The sequence below is a fragment of the Canis lupus genome, chromosome 24, assembly GCF_011100685.1.
Source record: "Canis lupus familiaris isolate Mischka breed German Shepherd chromosome 24, alternate assembly UU_Cfam_GSD_1.0, whole genome shotgun sequence".
In the NCBI taxonomy this organism is placed as follows: Eukaryota; Metazoa; Chordata; class Mammalia; order Carnivora; family Canidae; genus Canis; species Canis lupus.
The window spans coordinates 32074571-32094285 of record NC_049245.1 but is presented as its reverse complement, the minus strand read 5'-3'; the positions used below and the strand labels follow the sequence as shown (position 1 = coordinate 32094285).

Here is a 19715-nt window from a genome sequence, read left to right as displayed (position 1 = left end):
AGGCCAGAAATCTGAAATCAAGGTGTCAGCAGGACAGCACTGAATCCACTCCTTGCTTCTTCCAGCTCCTAGGAGCCGCATAAAGAGACTCACGCTGGGGATGCCTGGGTGGCTCAGCGGTTGAGCTGAGCGTCTGTCTTCCGCTCAGGGCCTGATCCCAGGGTCCAGGGATGGAGTCCCACATCAGGCTCCCTGCAGGGAGCCTGCTTTTCCCTCTGCCTGTGTGTGTCTCTGCCTCTCTGTGTCTCTCATGAATAAATAAATAAAATCTAAAAAAGAGAGAGACTCACTTTGCCCAGACTCCAAGCTCACCTTTGCGCTCACACTGTCCTTCACCCTGTGTCAGTTTCCCTGTGCCCCCCTCTTATAGCTGTAATTGTACCTAGGGCCCACCTAAATAAATTCCCATCTCAGAATCCTCACTCAATCATGTCTGCGAAGACCACATTTGAATAACTTCCCATGTCAGAATTCTTCACTCACTTACATCTGCAAAGACCACTTTTCCACATTAGATTCCAGGGATTAGGAGCTGACGTCATTGGAAGCCATTTTTCAGACTATCAATGGGGGCAAAAGGTGGACTACCGAGACCTGGAGAAGGGCAGTCTCACATGAGCTCCGTGTTGGCTAAAACTCAGTCTTCTTCTCACTTGACCCATGGCAGCCTAGTCCTCCTTGTCCTTCTCCCACTCCAATGGCCACTGCTTCTCAGTCCCCTCCTCTGACCCAGGGCCCTGGGACTCAGCCCTTGCCAACATGCCAGGCCACGGCATCACTCTGCCTCCATGCCAGTGGCAGCGGCCCAGACCTTGTATGGACAAACCCCATCAACTCCACTCCCTCGCAGTGTCTCCACGTGGGTGTCTGGGAAGCATTTTAACTCCCATACATCCAAACTGGACTTCTGGTCATCCCCCAACCCGCTCCACACAGTAAAACTCATCACAGTTGGTGGGGTGGGGGGTGTGATGAGGTGGAGGAGTCACCCTGGACTCCTCCCTCCCTCCACACTGCACATTTAATCCATCAGCAAGCCCTTGCTGCCTGAACCTTCCAAACACAATCCAAATTGAACATAACTCCGCTCCCACCTACCTCTGATGCCAGCTGCCCTCTTCTTTCACCTGTATTTGGCAGCAACCTCCTAACTGGTCTCCCTGCCTCCCCTCTTGAGACTTTTAGAGGCCAGATCAGAGTACTTCACTTCTCTGCCCACTTCACTGAGAGTAAAAGCCAATGTCCTATGAAGCCCTGCATGTTTTCCCTGCTATTTCCTCTCCTACCTCATGTACTAACATCTCTCTCCTCTTCTCACTCCTCTGCACCCACACTCAACTCTTCCATGAACATGCAAGGCCCATTTCTTCCTCAAGGCCTGTGAACTGACTGTTCCCCTTCCTGGAATGTTCTTCCCTCCCATATACCTTGACTAGTTCTCTTGATCCCCTAAAGTCTTTGCTCAGTGTCCACTTCCCTAAAAGGCATGCTCTGACAACCTATTAAAAATTGCAACCCACCCCTCGCCAAGATTCCCAGTTTGTCTTACTCAGCTCTGTTTTCTTCATAGCAATTACCATCCTCTGACACATATCAATTGCTTATTTTTTATGTTTACTGTTTAGTTTGAGATAGAAAGTAGAGCATTTTGTCTATTTTGTATACAGATTTATCCTTTGAGCTTAGAACAGTGTCTAGTCATAGTAGGTGCTCAATAAATGTTTGTTGAATGAATGAGAAAGTGAATCCTGGGTTGAGGGAAGGGCAGAAGTCCAGGGTGATTTCTGGGAGTCTAATTCTAAGCTCTGAGAGCCTTCCATCTCCAGAAAGGGGATAGAGCGCAGGCCAGTTGAAGCTGAGATTGGGTGTGTTGCATTTGAGGTAACCCTAAACCACAGGGCAGTTGGCTCTCTAGGACAGGAGGCTGGTGAGAGATCTGGCTGAGCAGTGGAGCTTGCTTGGCTTACCAGAGGGTCAGAAATAAATCCAGCTCCTCCCATTACTGATGATGAAACTTTGGGCAGGTTCCCTTATCCTTCTGAGCCTCAGTTTCCTCACCTATAAAATGGGGATGGTCATAGTACATCTTCCCTATGGGTCATTGAGAGTTTAAATTTGATGGCACTTGACACTGAATATGTGGCAGATGTTCCTGTCTCCTCGCCAAGGGCCAAGTGGCAGGTAGCAGAGCCCAGGAAGCCACCCTGGGAATACGGCTTACCTCCAACCCCTGTGGCCCACAGACCCTCAATGGCCTAGCCTTCCAATTCCACTCCAGAGATGTGCTGTCCAGTATGGCAGCTACTAGCCACGTGTGTCTTGAAAGTGTAAAATATGCAATGGATTTCTAAGACTTAGTATGAAAAAATAAGAATTTAAAATATCTCATTAATAAATTTTTACTTTGATTATATATTACATAATATTTTGGATATATTGGGTTATAAAGAATATGGTATTAAAATGAGCTCCACCACTTTCTTTTTTACTTTTTAATGTGAAAGAAATTACAAGAAATTTTAAAATTAGGGCACCTGGGTGGCTCAGCGGTTTAGCGCCACCTTCAGCCCATGGCGTGATCCTTCCTGGATACCCGGGATCGAGTCCCACGTCAGGCCCCCCCATGGAGCCTGCTTCTCCCTCTGCCTGTGTCTCTGCCTCTCTCTCCATCTCTCGTGAATAAATAAATAAAATATTTTTTTAAAAAGAAATTTTAAAATTATATATATATGGTTTGCCTTATGTTTCTGATGGACAGCACTGCTCTGTAGACCTCAGTTAAAATCTCTCGAGGGGTGTGTGGATGTGGGTACTATGTGGGTGTGTGCATGTGTCAGGAGATATGTGTGAGCTCCAATGTGTGTCCAAGTACACTGTGCACACATAAATGGCTATGCTGGAGCGTGCTGCAAAAGAGAGGGTGTGGGAAGAGAGTAAGTTTCAGGGACATTCCCAGGCCTGCCCATCCCTGACTGACCATAATCCATAGGAGGATAGCCTTCCATGGGAAGGAAGCTCCTTCACTTTTGTCATCCTTCAGGGGCTCATAGAAACCCTTGGGTTAGAGACTCTGAACTCCACTTTACAGATGAGAAAAGAAGACCAAGAGACATAAATGTGGATGATAGGTACACTCCATTCTACCCATACCCATGATAGCTGAGAGGCAGGTTTTGAGTGCTGAGTCTGGGGCTGGGGGAAGAAGACACATTTTTAGGGGCTGTGTCGACTTTCATATGTTCTCTTACTTAATAATCCTTACAACAGGATGGAGGGTACAGATGACGAAACTGAGGCTCAGAGAGATAAAGCAACTCACCTCACCACCATCATTCTCAGATACCATTGTCCACCCAATAGCTGCATGAACTAAGAGGATGCTGGCCTTTCCTCTACCCTCTTCCTCACATCTCACATCGACCCCACTCATCACCAGCTCCTGTGGGTCCACCAACTAGTCTTCTCTGCTCTCCTGACTAGTCCCACCCTCCCCCCCAAAGCTTCTTGGGCTCTTCCCATTCATTCTCCCCAATGCCACTAGAGGGAGCTTTTCAAATGGCAAATCAGATTTGGATTCTGCCCTCCTGCTTAAAACTCTTGGTTGGCACTCACTGTTCTGAGGATTAACACAAAAGTCCTAGTAGAGCCTCCCTAGTAGGCCTCCCAGCCTCTAGCTGCTCTGGCTCCAGCTTCTCTCTCCAGCCTTATGTCCCACCACACTCTCCCCTGATCACTCAGCTGCAGGCCCACTGGCTTTGTTCACTCCCCAAATGCACTACCATCCTTCCCCCCCATAGGGCTTCTTGCACATACTGTTCCTTCAGCTTGGGATGCTTGTCCCTTCTACTGTTGCCTAGCTACCACTGATTCATCTTTCATAGCTCAGCTTGAAGTCGTTTCCTCCGCAAAGCCTCCCTTGACATAACAGTATGACAGTAAAATGATGATGAAGATGATTTTTTGAAGTAACATTTTTAGCTCTTACCATGTGCTCAGAACATTCTAAGCACTTTATGTACATTAACTTAGACCTCACAACAAATCTACATCTGGGCATCTTAATCATCTCCGGACAGATGAAGAAACTGAAGCACAGAAAGGTTAATCAGTTGGCTCATGGTCACACAGAAATTTAGCTCTACAGCCCTCACTTCTGGCCTAAATCCCATAACATACACATTGTGCACCATGTCCCTCTCCTTCATGGCATTAATTATCAGCATCACCATAGTGAACCTTTATGGAAAACTTAGTGGTATATTCCAGGCACTGTAATAAGCATGTTATGTAGAACATTATCACTGTTGTAATTTCACATTTGTTTGCAAGATTTGGGCTGTATGACAGTTCAAGTTCACGTTCTTACTCATACCCTGTTTCATTTATATCCACAACAGAATTTGGTTAGGGACAGGAAGTCTGACAACAGTGAATGTGAAATACAAGTTAATGAACATGGCTGAAATTATGATAATTCACTGTATGTGCCTTATGGTAACATTCACTGTGCCATCTGATTACAGTCCTTAAAAAGCACATCCATATGCTTCTAGCACCTTCAAAACCAATTATAAAGGGAGAAAATTCAGACATGAGTACAACCAATTCAGCTTTCCATTTATTGGGAGGAAGAAATGAACCCACAATGTGTTCCCTGACTAGGTCTTACCAACACCAGCCTGAAGCCTTCACTCCTATTTAGTTAATTTGAGACAAAACCTCAAAATTAACTAATAAGCCAAGGCCTTTCATTTTAGCCACAAAATGCAAAAATCCCTAACATCAAGCCATGAAAGCAATGTTCCTGTTTTGATGATGAACACGATTAAATGTCAATCTCCATTTTAACATGGATTTGTTCTCCAATCAAACATGATACCTCATTTAAAGATATATTTGTCAGCAAACTGTACAAGTTTGTTACATAATTAATTCAAAATATATTGTGTGTGTTTCTTTTAAAGGAGCAAGATAAAAAGTCTCTTCCTGTATAATGATTGTATTAAACATAAACTTTGTAATACAATCTTAAATAGTATGCTGATCTAAATAATTAAATACTTTTTAACATATGCCATATGAAAGAAATGAAATAGATTTATAAATCTTCTGAGAGGGCTGGAGAGATTATTTTTACCATGAATGGGGAATGCTGAGAGGTACCCGGTAGAGGTTCAGTTGGTGTGAGGAACTCTACAGAGGGAATGTGACTGGCCATTTCACACAGCTGGTCACTTGGCAGAATTGAGGCCATAAGCCAGGTTTCCTGCCTCCCTGCCTAGACAGACAAGGTTAATCCTCAATCCCAAAACAGCACCCCTGGGAGGGTCTCTCCCACCCACTACCTATGTGCCACCACCGTCCACTCTCACTGGTCTCTCTCACATCTCTACTGGCTACATCTTTAGTCCTATGGCTCCCTCACCACCTCCTCCAGGAAGGCCTCCTGCTGCTCACCATCAGCTCTTGCTGAGTGTAGTTATTTAACTGTGTCATGGCTGGTCCTCTTATTTCCCTCCCCTACTGGACTGTGACCTCCTTCAGAGCCAGCTGGACCTCACACCTATCTGAACCCAAGAGAGGGGCTTACTATAAACAGAGGCTATGTCAGCCCTCAGCGCCTACAGGGCAGGGATCTCTCCTAAAATGGATTAATCTACTTCCTGGCAGACCAGGTCCCTGGATTCAGCAGGGCCACACAGGGGGACAAAGGCCTTGCTTAGAGCTGCAGGTGCTGGAGAGAACTTCACCTCTGGGGGCCTCTGTGTTGTCACCTGTCTGATGGGAGAGAAGTCCCCTCTGTGGCTCAGGGGGAGCCTCCAAACAGCCAGAATTGAGCATTGGTGGGTGTCCTTTCCTCCACCAAATATATCTGGGTGTGAGCTTGGCTCATGCTTTCACTACTCCATCCCCAGACCAGGCCACTAGCACCACTCACCTGGACTCCCTGTAGCCACCTGTTCCCATGTTCAGTTTACTCTGGAGCCAGAGGGATCTCAGAATGTAGGGCAGTTCATGTCACTCTTCTGCTCCCACCCCTCCTGTGGCCCCCATTTCTTTACCCAGGGCTAAACAGCCCTCATACTCTGATCCTCTGGACCTGGCCCAGACCCACGTGCCCATCCTCCCCACACCCTCACTCTCCCACCACAAAAGGCAGCAGTGGGAGTCTCCTCTGGGTTCCAGAAACATAGCAAGCTTTTCCTAAGCTCTGAGCCTCAGCACATATGGAGCACCCTTACAACCCATCTTCGAGGGCAACCCCCATGGCTCAGTGGTTTAGCGCCGCCTACAGCCCAGGACGTGATCCTGGAGACCCGGGATTGGGTCCAACATCGGGCTCCCGGCATGGAGCCTGCTTCTCCCTCTGCCTGTGTGTCTGCCTCTCTCTCTCTCTCTCTCTGTGTCTCTCATGAATAAATAAATAAAATCTTAAAAAAAAATCTTTGAACAGCCAGCTACTTCCTGTCCTTCAGCCTAAAATCTCTAACCCTCAGAGAGGCCTTCCCTAACTACCCTATCTGAATTGGCCTACCTCTTCAATGCCTGAACCACAGCAACATTTGTGACCTCCATCACATGGGTCACAGTGAGTCATTAATTAATTTGCTTGCTGATTTATTGTCTGTGTCACCCACAAAGTTTTTTCCTGCTTACTGCTATTTCCCCAGTGTCTGAGACAGCGCCTGGCACATAGCAGGTGCTCAATAAATATTTGTTGAATAAATGAAAGAACAAGCAGGTAGGGATGATTGTGTGTGGAACCTATGAAGGCCTTGATCGATGTAAGGGAAGTTTAGTTATAAATAACACAAATCAGACTTACAAATAACTAGTCAGCTTGAGAAAGGGTCTCTGCAGCATGGCCTCTGCCCGACCCCACACTCCAACTCTGCAGACCCTTCTTCATCCCTACATCATCCCAGGATGAACACCCTCATTTCCACTCAGCCAAGATGGTCAAGGAACGATCAAACAACAGCAAATCATGTTTTAAAAACAGCATAGGACAAGTTGATCTCAAGAGGTGAGAAAGTGACATATATTTACCGCTCCCTCAAACACTGCTGTGCTGAAGAGATTGCCCTGTATCCTAAGCCTCCATGGCCTTAATTGGTAAAATGATAATTCTCCTGTACCAGGTTGTGAGACTGACACACCAAAATGCATGGAAACAACTCTGCACACTGCCTGGTGTGTGGCAGCCTTTGGATCCATGGCAGTCTCTCTCTAGTCCCACTTCTTCCTCATTCCCTTAGCAGTCTTTGAATTGGGAAAATTATGGAATGCAGACTGTGTCTCATGGTATTCAGAATGAATTACCGAGTTTCTGTGGGTGTCTGGCTACCTCTCGAGGCCATCAAGCATCTTAATTAATGATGATCTGAAAGGATTTGATGTTCCAGGAATAAAAAGGCATGAGGGAGCAGAGACTATTTTAAGGAACATTAATTATTTAATGGACATTATTCGTAGAAAATTGGGGCTAACTGTTAAATATAAATTTAAGGTTAGGAGCGCTATGATTATTTTAACCCTAAATCCTATTCCCTCTTGCCCATTATCAGGAAGAAGCTGAAGGTCTAGCAGAAGAAAGAAAAGATTCTCGTCTGATCTGGGCCATAGACTTGCTGTATGATCTCAGGTAGGTGACTGCTCCTCTCTAGGCCTCAATTTCATCATCTGATAGGGTCTGTACTAGATGGTCTCCCAGCTGCCTAAACAGTAACCCTCCTGGAGCCAGGATCATCTCAGGGTACTTCAGAAATTCCCCCAATAGGCTCCACTTCCAATGTTCTCATTCAGCAGGTCTGAGGTAAGCCGCAGAATCTACATTTTAACAAAGCTCAGAGTGAATCTATCTCTCCAGAGGTCTTTAGGCCACACTCTAATAAGAGAGCTGGCCATGACTCTGGGACATTCAGGGGGAACCCTTCAGAGGAGATCTGGATGTGAAAGACAGACATTCTTGTTAGCAGCCAACTTGCTGAAAGCTTGTTAAACTATGTTCAAATGAATTTGCCCAGTCTCTGATTTTCCTCATCATCAAAGTTCAAGTGGTTAATTCTGGGGTTAAAAAACAAAAATTTTCTCTTGTAATGATGTCCTAATCAGTTAATTACAGTAACTCCCTAAAGAGAGCTACCCATGGAAACTGAAGATGAAACCACACAAAATGAAGCCCTCTGCAGAAAATGAATACATATGGATGTGTCCTGAACCCACAGAGAAGCTTGAACCTGAAACCCTGGGAAGTTATCCTTCCATCCATCCTCCCACCCATCTATCAATCTATCCATCTGTCCATCCATCCACCCACCTACCTGTACATCCATCCATCTATTCATCCATCCAAAAAAATGCATGTTGAGATCCTACTATGTGCCAGGCCCCGGGATACAGATAGTAAACAAAACAACTTGGTCTGTATCAGGGGTACAGACATCAAGCAAGCAAACAAACTAAATCATGATAAACTGTTAAAAATGTTATGTAGGAATCAGGCCTCTGAAATAGAGAATAGCAGGGTGGGAGAAGAAACCTACCTTGAGTGAGTAATCAAGGGAGACTTCCTTGAGGAGGGGCCATTAAAGTTGAGATATGAAAGTCGAGAAGGCACATATGAGGAGCTCTTCAAACACAAAGAACAGTAAATGCAAAGATTGTGAGTGTGAACTGCTTGTGAACCCAAAACACTCCCTAGTGCAACCTGCTCCCAAGTGGTCCAATGATCCTTTAGCTTCTGCTCACACATTAGACAACAGGGAGCTCACTGCCTCTGGGAACTTGTTCACCCCATCATTGAAGACTGATAGGTCAGAGTCCTTTCTCATATGAACCCTGCAATGTCTACTAACCAGTCCAGCTACTGACCTTAAGGCCATTCAAGTTACTCCAAGCTGGTCCACAAGATGGACAGCTCCAACAACACTGATGCCCCCAGGCAAGCCCCCTCTGCCTAAGGACCACCCTAGCTCCTCAGTGGTGACAGTGTAGGGGGTAGCCACACAGGTACAGTGTTAGTTAGGCAAGGACTGTTCAGCTCTGAGCCCTATAGAACCCCAGGCAGCTTAGTTAGTGTTCCTGAGCCTCAAGATCTTTGTGTGTAAAGCAGAGGAAATGCTCTCAATTCCTCATTTTCAGACAGATGATGTGAGAAAATGTAGCAGAGTTCCAGGCAGATAAGAACTCAGAGATTACCACCAGCGGTAGAGGAAAGTATGGTATAAGGTGAGGGAACCATCCAGCACTGTGGAAGTGACAAGGGTGCAGGGGAAACCTGGGCCTACTATGTTACCTCTTCTCAGCACACCTCTCCCAACAGGTATCCTTTCTCTTTCCTCATGCCTCTGCTGCAGCATGCCACTACTATAGCAGTAGCCCCACTGGGCTACAATTACTCCTGGGTCGGCAACCCCCACCCCCAGAATTAGCTCCTGAGAGAAGGAATGTCCACCTACCCAAAGTGTTCAAAGAATGCATTGACTTGAAGAAACCTAAAAATGAAGTATGTCCTCAAAAACTGAAACAGAATTACCATGTGATCCAGCAATTTCACTCCTGGGAATAGAGTTGAAAGCAGGGTCTCCAAGAGGTATTTGTGCACCCATGTTCACAGCGATATTATTCACAATGGCCTAGAGGTGGAAGTAACCCAAGTGTCCATTGAGAGATGAATGCATAATGAAATGTGGTCTATACACACAATGGAAAATTATTCATTCTTTAAAAATAAATTATGCCACATGCTACAGCACGCATGAACCTTGAGGACACTATGCTAAGTGAAATAAGTTAGTCATGAAAAGACAACTATTGTATGATTCCCTATATATGAGGTACCTAGAACAGTCAAATTCCTAGGGGCAGAAAGCAGAAAGGTGGGGGGAGGGGGAATGGAGAATTGTTTAATGGATAGTAAGCTTCAGTTTTGTGAGATAAAAAGGGTTTTAGAGATTGGTTCTACAACAATGTGAATGTAGTTAGCACTTTTGAAGTCTGTACTTAAAAAAATGTTTAAGATGGTAAATTTTATGCCATGTGTATTTTATTCCGATTTTTTTTTTTTTAAATGAAGCATGACTCTAACTAGAGGCTGGGGCATGGACTGTTTGACCTAGAGTTTCTACAGTCATATGAAAACACAATAGCCCACAGTCCCAGAGCCCGACGTGACTTTTATTCATAATCAGTACTGGGAAGACGGTTCATTAAGTATCTAATGATTGATTCTAAAATTCTTATTGAAAGACCTGATATGTATACTCAGAATCAGCTTGCCCTGCAATTAACTAAAAACCACTTATGACGGGAATTCATACATAATCGCGATCAGTGGAGTCAACTTGTAAGAATATTCTAAGCATTTAATTGACTATTAAAAGAATAGCTACAGCAAGCTAATTAAATATCAAGTTAGGGAATGTGTTAATTGATATTTAATAAGGATGTCAATTGATGTCTAACTAGCCAATATGTCTCTTAAAATATGCCAATTAGATGCCTAAAGATACTTTTCAAGGGGATTAGGAATTGATTACATTGAGGATGTAATTGGTTAATTTTTTTAAAAAATTACAAATTGCAACCCTCCCTGCTGACTTTGTCTGGATCACAGAGCTACTTATGAGCAGCTTTGCCTGATCTTCTAGTTGTCTTTACACACAGATCCATAGAATTGGAGCAAACTTTTGTTGGGCTCTTGTCCAACATCTGTATAAAAATGGGGCCCAGGGAGGTTGAATGAATCCTATCCAAGTTCTCCATCAAGTCAGAGATGGGCTTTGCCTCCACTCACCATGGCCAATTTTCGGTAATCTGGTACAAAGGCTGAAGTAGAGACCTGATGCATGGAGTGTTCACCCTGCTTTATCCCTGGCCTGCCCTGAGACTCTCCTTCCACCTGGATGCCATGACAGCCGAAACCCTACACAACCCAGGCCCTTTCCTTTCCATCTGCTCCCAGTCACTGTAAGAAGTTTAATCAGGAAAGCACCGTGTCACTTGGAACCAATAGCAGTTCTCCTGCCTCCCAAATAATATCAACAATAATATTACCACTAGCCATTTTTTCACTCATCCAAAAGTCACTGTGTGCCAGCTATGTGCTGTGGAAGATTTGAACTTTGGTACAGTTACTACTGCTGAGTAAACCACCCTAAGCAATTGCCATTTTATGTTCATTCTCTCTGTAGGTCAGAAATTCAAACAGGAAACATGATCAGCGTATCTCTGTTCCTCAATGTCTCAAGCCTCCGCTGAGAAGATATGAATGGCAAGGGTGATTCAGGGGCTAAAGTAGGGGAATCCAGAATCATCTAGAGGCTTCTTTACTCACACATCTGGTTCCTAGTCTGAAATAACTCAAAGGCCAGGCTCAGCTGTGATTGTCAGCCAAAATACCAATATGTAGACTCTCCATGGCTTGGGCTTGGTGGCATAGAGACCTCATAATGATCAAAACATCTTAGATGGTGACCCAGGACACCAAGGACTAACATTCCACCAGCAAGACAGAAGCTGCATGGCCTTTTATTATTTAGGGTCAGAAGTCCCACATCATTTCCACCGTACCTAGTTGAAAAACTCACCACCTAGATTCAAGGGGGAAAATATAGTCTGCAGCTATGTTTGTTTGTTAAGATTTTATTTATTCATGAGAGACACAGAATGAGAGAGAGAGAGGGGCAGAGACACAGGCAGAGGGAGAAGCAGGCTCCATGCAGGAAGCACAACGCAGGACTCGATCCAGGGACCCCAGGATCATGCGCTGGGCTGTAGGTAGCACCAAACCGCTGAGCCACCCAGGCTGCCCTGATTTGTATTTTAAGGTCATTCTAACGAGAATACAGGACAGACAGTTGGGGAAGGATGGAGGCAGAGAGAATGGTAAGGAAGCCAGGCATAACAGTGGAGAATGGAGATAAATGGGCAGATTCTAGAGACTTTTTAGAATTTAGGGACAACAGGACTTGGTGATGGATTACTTGAGGGGGAGGACCTGTCAAGGATGATTCCCCAGTTCCTGCCTAGAATACTGAGGAGAGAGTAGCACCATATTCTATGATGGGAAACACTGGAATTGAAGGGAGGCAGGGGAGGGTTAGGAGAGACAAATTTTGGTAGGGAAGGGTGAGTTTTGGAGGAGTTGAGTCTGTGGTGTCTTAGGGATATCCAGGGAGAGCTACAAAGTCTTCCATGAAAAATGCAAAGTCTTCCATGAAAAATGCAGGCTTCGAGCTCAAAAGACAGGTGTGATCTAGGGACAGGAGGGAACCAAAGCCATAGATAGGCATGGTGGCTGGTATCACCTAAAACCAAGCCTTGAACCACTCCAACGTGTAGAGGTCAAGCTGATGAGGAAGAACACAAAGATCCATGAGGGAGCAGCCAGAGAGACAAGAGGAAAACCAGGGAGAGATGGAGTCACAGAGCCCAGAGCATTGGGCTCTGCATTGTTCACGATGCAGGGAGTGGTCAGCTGTGTCAGAAGCCACTGAGAGATCAGAAAGATGAGGGTCCTTCTTGAGAAGGGGGGATAGGATGTCAACACAGATGGCCAGACACTGAACTCTGGGTTCTTTTTTGTTTCCATGTGGCACGGCCTTCACAAATTGGCCCTGACAATCAAAATCTCAGCAGGATCAGATCTAAGTCCCAACAAAGGTGATTCCAAAGCCCACCCAGGAAAATCAATCAGTGGAAGTAAGCCTGAAATGTTCTGTAAAATGAGAGTACTCAGAGAGGGATGTGATAAAACATAATGGCGCACCCAAAGGTCCTCTCTGAGAGTGGTCTGAATTTCATTCCTGCAGCAGGTCTGCGCCACTGCACATGTCCTCCCAGGATGGAGGGAGAGTGCGACAGGGGGAAGAGGCAGTCTGAGACAGTGGCCTGGGTGAGCAAGTCACTTCACCTTGCCAATCTTTGGCTTCCATAATAATTCCAAGTCTGTGGCATCTTAGATAGTCAAACTTGACTTTTAGATAGTCAAGCTTCAAATTCTGATTTTTACTAGCTGGATGTCCTTGAGCAGATTTCTTAGCCTTTCAGAAGAAAGCTGGAAAATACATGTGAAGTCAATTTGTCCACCACTTAGGTCACAGAGTTGGAGGGGAAATAGAAGGTTGGCTTCTGTTTGCCCAACGTCAACTGAAGATCCCAAAATGGGGGCAAAGAACCTAACATTTAGGATCAGTCAGCAAAAAGACTGACTCCTCTCACTTTCAACTAGAAGGGAAAACCATCAGCAGCCACTCCAGCCTGTTGTTGGAGATGCTTATTCAGTTACCAATAACAACGGTTACCATGGAGATGGGCGGTCCAGCCTGCCAGCCTGGAATGATTCTCAGGCCAGGACCGGATTAGCCATATCCACACCCTTTCCAAACCAAAGAGGCAGTCTGAGCCCTAGCTCTCTCTCTCTCAGTTACATTATTGGGGAGTTCTTCTGCTTTATTTTTCTGTCTTCTTCCTGTCAGAAGGTCTCACTATTTGAAAACTGACTGGGATATATGGCAAAGGTGTGGAAAGTCTCATGGATTGTGCAGTCACTAAGTCTTTATAAAGTCAGAGGACAGCTTATATTGATGTTGGGGGGGGGGAGGGGTTGTCACAGAAAGTAGATGAAGCAGCTATGGGTGTTCAGGGCTGTAGCAAGATCTGTGGGAATCCAGGACTGTTTCCGGAACCCTTGGAGGTCTGTTCTGGGATTAAACTCCACAAGAAGCCAGAGGAAGACAGGAGTGTTTCCAGAGGTAGTACCTCGATGGGCAGCTGAGAACGTGCCCCAAGAGGAATAGTGATGCCCATACTTGAAGGGCAAGTATCACAAGAGCTTCTCTCCAAGTACTTAAAAGTCACTCTGGAGAAAAGGAGCCAAATCAGAAAATAAACCAAAATTCTAGTGGTAAAAAGTACCACAGATGAGCTCTCTTCACAACAAAGAAATCAAAACTTCAAAGGGGGATGGGCTTATCCATGGCAACCTTAATCTCATACCTAGCAATCTCTACTCCCAATCTGGGTTCTTCCCATCACTACACAGATCTGGGTTGTTCCTGGAATGTTACTTAACATGAGCTGAGCTTCCCAACAATGAGGGCACCATCTATGGACTAGTTGTCCTGAGAGGTGGTCAGGGCTATATGACCTTGGAGTTTCATCTTTTCTCAACTCTAGATTCTTTAGTGAGGGGAGGCATCCTGGTTTAAACTGGAGCAGACCATACCAAACTCCACCACCGTGGGTCCTTCTGCTGTTTTTCCTCCACTCCCAGACTGGGGTTCCAAATGGGAGGGCAAGTGATTTCTCAGCTTATATACAAAGAAATGACCAGAATTACTTTACATGGCATCATCTAACCAAGTTCTATGCCCAACAGCCTGTATGAGGCCAGGCCCAGAGGGCTTCTTGAAGATCTATGAAAGAGTATCCCGCATGCCTCTGAAAGATAGAAGTAGGGAATGCCTTCCCCAAAGTTCCAACGGGAAAAAGAAGCAAGCCAGTGGCAGCCTTAACAACTCCTATGGTCTGAAATCAAATTTAAGAGTGTGTAATAAAGATCTGACCTGGGCACCATCTTGTGTACCATTAGCTTCCAGAGACATGAACTTGGGAATATTTCCTAACATCCCTGGAGCCTGGTTCCCACAAGTGAACAACCAGATATTCACACATGCTAATAAAGCAGATCTGTAATGAGTACTAAGAAGCCAATGCAAGAAAGCACACCATACAATGCTGGTAATAACTGCTGGTTACCAATTTGCTTCAAAATGATGAAAGAAGAGGGGTACCTGCTGGCTCAGTTGGTAGAACATGTGACTCTTGATCTTGGGGTTGTGGGTTGGGGTTGTGGGTTAGGGTTGTGGGTTCCGGCTTGTGGGTTCGAACCTCATGTTGGGTGTAGGGATTACTTAAAAATAAAAAATCTTTTTAAAAAAATTGATGGAGGGGGAGACTCAGGAGGGAGAAGAGATGAAACATATAGACCTTGAGTTGGTAATTAAAACTGAAGTCAGGGATCCCTGGGTGGCGCAGCGGTTTGGCGCCTGCCTTTGGCCCAGGGCGCGATCTTGGAGAACCGGGATCGAGTCCCACGTCGGGCTCCCGGTGCATGGAGCCTGCTTCTCTCTCTGCCTGTGTCTCTGCCTCTCTCTCTCTCTCTCTCTGTGACTATCATAAATAAATAAATAATAATAAAAATGTTTAAAACTGAAGTCAGCAAGGACAGAGTTATCTTCCTAATAATACTACACTGTCATTACCTTTCCCCTTCTCTCTCATGAGGGTACTGTGGAATTTTCCAGAGGTTGCAAGGCATGCAATTGGACAACCGTAAGCAGATCTGAGAAGCAACCCAGTGCCTATTTAAGTCAGACATTCAAAGGATTTGCAAAATGTAAAACAATGCCTCTCTTCTTATTAATTTTTTTGTTTGGAAAAAATAGTTTATTTTTTATTAAAAACTTATTTAACAGCCATTAGGACTGCTATCATTAAAAAAATTATAAGTGAAAACCACAAGTGTTGGCATGGATGTGGAGAAACTGGAACACTGTGCTTTGCTGGGGGGGGGGGGTGTAAAATGGTGCAGTCACTGTGGGAAAACAGTATAGTCAATCCTTAAAAAAATCCTTAAAACATGGGGTTACCATGTGACCCACCAATTCCACTTCTGGGTATATACACAAACAAACTGAAAGCAGGGTCTCAGGGTGCCTGGGTGGCTCAGTCGGTTAAGTGTCTCAGGTCAGGATCCTGGGATAGAGCCCTGCATCAAGCTCCCTCTCCCACTGCCACTCACCTGCTTGTGCTCTCTCTCAAACAAATAGATCCAAAAACAAAAACAAAACAAACAAAAAAGCAGGGTCTCAAGGAGATATTTGTGCACCCATGTTGGTAGCACTACTGTTCACAATAGCCAAATGATGAAAACAACCCAAATGGTCATCCAGGGATGAATGGATAAACAATATGTGGTCTATATATATGATGGCATATTATTCAGTCTTAAAAAGGAAGGAAACCCTGATATATGCTACAACATGATATATGTTATAACATGAACATTGAAGACAAGGTGATTAAAGACACTAAGTGATTAAAGATGGGCAAAAAAGGACAAATATATAGGATTACACTCATATGAAGCACCTACTGTAATAAAATTCATAGAGCCAGAAAGAAGAATGGTGGTTCCCAGGGGCTGGGGATGGTGAGAATGGGGAGTTAGTGTTTAATGGGGACAGAGTTTTAGAATGGGATGACAAAACATTCTAGAAATGAATGGTAGTGATGGTTGCACAATACTATGAATGTACTTAATACCTCTGGGCTATACACTGAAAACTGGTTAAAACTGTAAATTTTGGATACATTTTACCACAAAATGACAAAATAAAATAAAGTAAAATCTAATGGACAATGTATAACTGTCATCTAAAAGCTTATATAGTAGAGTAATGCTTAGGTGGCTCAGCAGTAAACATCTGCCTTCAGCTCAAGGCGTGATCTTAGAGTCCCGGGATCAAGTTCCACCCTGGGCTTCCTGCGAGGAACCTACTTTTCCCTCTGCCTACATCTCTGCCTCTCTCTGTGTGTGTCTTATGAGCGAATGAATAGAATCTTTAAAAAAAATAAAAATAAAAAAATAAAAAATAAAAGCTTAGAGTAGAAATAAATTATCAAGGACAAAAGTTATTTGTGTTGACCTGTAATGACATTATTATTTTTAAATGAGTTAATATTTTTAAAGTCTGAGTTTTAATGTTGAATGCAGAAAATATTAATAGATGCAAGCCACAGAAACAAAAGCTCTTAAAGGTCCTCAAAAATTGTTAAGAGTATAAAATGAGACCAAAAAGTTTGAGAATGTCTGTGCATGATATTATCTCTCTACTTTGCATAGGTTTTTAATTTTCCATATTAAAAAATTTTATTTTAAAAAGAACAGTAATTGACTATTTTCTTTGCTGTTTGGGCAAACTGTTTAACCTTGATGGGCCTCAGTATTCTCATCCGTCAAGGGGGTAGAGAAGTCCAAAGCATGACTCCATGAATCCAATCTAACTCCACACAGACACAGGGGCTGCTGCCCCCACCCCCGCCCCCTTGTTCTACAGACATGTGAGCCTCTCCAGCTTGAGGAAGAAGGAGTGTGGTCTTGTGTTAATCAGATCCCATTAATTTTTCAAAGTAGACAACAGCCCACTTACTCATCTCCCATAGAGCCTCATCCATAATTGATCCTGAGCTGCACTTATCCAAATAGATGGAGGAGATGCCCGGGGCATGTGGGGCTCTGGGAGGGTTTTCTGCTGATGAGCCTATCTTCCGAATTAATGGCTGTAGGAAGAAGGCACTCACAGCCATGGCCTGTTCTAACAAAAGGGGGCTGACACCTTTCCTTCAGTCAAGAGTGACAAGGAAGACAGAAAGAAACTACTCCCTAAATGCTCTGAAGGATTGTTCTGAGGTTACTTCTATGTATAAACCAGCTTGAGGGGATTGGTCTGAGATAGCTTTGTGGAAAACTCAGGTTCATACAGACTTCAGCCAAGTCTGGACCTCAAACCCCTTTGATAGTGGCCTCTACTTGAGGCCATACCCCTTTGCCCCATCCTCACTCCAGAATAAATGCCAACTGGATTGCAGATTTAATGTTTTTTAAATAATTAATCAGTTTAAAATGCTTAAAGAGTTGTCTTTAAAAATGGAAATTTATCAGATGAGGAAAGATTTTGTGGTGAGAAAGAAAAAAGCAGTCCCTGACATTTGGCAGCGCTGGCCTGGCACTCACAACTAGACACTGTTGTCTTCCTGTTGAACATAAACCATTTCATAGAATATCAACGTCAAACAAGGTCACCTGTGACCATGAGTGAGCAAGACAAAAGCAAGACCACTCTGTAATCATCTCTGAACTGATTCGTTTGCTGGAAAGTCGTAACAAAGTACCACAAACCACATGGATTAAGTAACAGAAAGTTCTAGTCTGGCAGTTCTGGAGGCGTCTGCAGGACCATACTTCCTCTGAAGGTGTAAAGGAAGGGAACTGTTTCTGTTCTGTCTCCTAATTTCTGGTAGTTTCTGGGCTTGTGGCAGCATAACTCCAATCTCTATGTGGTCTTCTCCCTGTGGGTGCAGTTTTGTGTTCACGTTTCCCCTTTTTATGAAGACACCGGTCATGCTGGTTTAGAGGCCTGGTGTATTGACCTCATCTGTGTCTGCAACTAGGCCATTTCTAAATAGGGGCACACTCTAAGGTACCAGGGGTTAGAACTTTAACTTATGAACTTGGGGTATCCCTGGGTGGCTCAGCGGTTTAGCGCCTGCCTTCGGCCGATGGCATAATCCTGGAGTCCCGGGATCGAGTCCCACGTCAGGCTCCCTGTATGGAGCCTGCTTCTCCCTCTTCCTGCGTCTCTGCCTCTCTCTCTCCCTCTCGGATAAATAAATAAAATCTTAAAAAACAAAACATATGAACTTGGGGGGCACACAATTCTACCCATAACCCATCAACTTGGACCAAAATGAGGACATTGTCCAAGCCACAAAAATGATCAAACATCCCCTATATTTGTTTCCTAGGGCTGCTATAACAAGTTACTACAAGTTTGGTGGCTTAAAACAACAGATATTTATTATCTTATAGTTTCTGGAGGACAGAAGTCTGAAACTGGTCTCACCAGACTGAAATCAAGGTGTGGTCAGTGCGGTATTTCCTCTAGAGGGTCTAGGAAGGAATCTATCCCTTGCCTCTTTCAGTTTCTGGTGGCTGTTGGCATTCCTTGGCTCATGATCACATCTCTCCAATCTTCAGCGCCAGCATCTTCAAATCTCTCTCAGCTCTATCTTCACATCATCTTCTCCAAAGAAACAGACACAGAGATCGAGACAGAGATAGAGATAAAGACAGAAAAAGGGTATGTGTGAAACCTTTCTACCTTTCTCCTTACATGGACATTTGTGTTTTATTTAGGACTTACCTGGATAATCCAGGATACTCTCCTCATCTCAAGATCCTTAATTTAAGCACACCTGCAAAGACCAGTTTTCCATCTAAGGGAACATCTGCATGTTCCAGGGATTATGATCTGATGTCTTTGGCAGCCATTATTCAGTCTACTCTGCCCCTGACCCTAGCTAATGAGAGTGACTACTACTTCTTTATCAATTACAGCTTTAATCTCACTCCATTCCTACCACTTTCTATGTAAGATATATTACAATATGCAATCATAGACTTGCCTTCACTTCTAGAAAGCATCCAATTCAGAGAAAAGCCCTGATTCCTTGAAACCTTCTCAAAACCCCTTGACCCAGGTGCAAATCCTGTAACAAGTATTTTGTCACACTGCTGATAAGGAGCCTCGCAGTTCTCCATAATGTATGGTCTCTCTCATTGCAAAGACTCAATAAACCCAACTTTGTTCAAGTACAGTATATCCATGGTGGTATTTAGCTGGAGAAAATTAACAGCAGGATAAAAACTATAAGAGATTTCACAGAGAAGAAAAGGCCTAAGGTTGTCTACATAGGAGTGACATCATCAAAAAATGGCAGAGTAAGAATCTCCAAAAACCCTCTCTACAATAAAAGTAATGAGAACGGTGGCAAAAATTGTCAGAATCAACTACTTTGTAATGTTAGAAATTAACCAAAAGTTTGCAGCAATTGAGAGAGAGTTGGGTTTTTTTTTTTTCCTAAGA

The 19715-nt window shown here is 44.2% G+C and overlaps 1 long non-coding RNA gene across 1 annotated transcript in view; it reads right to left on the bottom strand.

Annotated features, from left to right (window-relative positions):
- The window catches only part of LOC119865672, a 125776-nt gene that overhangs the window by 40062 nt on the left and 65999 nt on the right, over positions 1 to 19715 (bottom strand). Inside the window, exon 7 of the long non-coding RNA XR_005377906.1 lies at positions 18693 to 18869. This is a non-coding gene — a long non-coding RNA (uncharacterized LOC119865672). The remainder of the gene's footprint in view (positions 1 to 18692; positions 18870 to 19715) is intronic.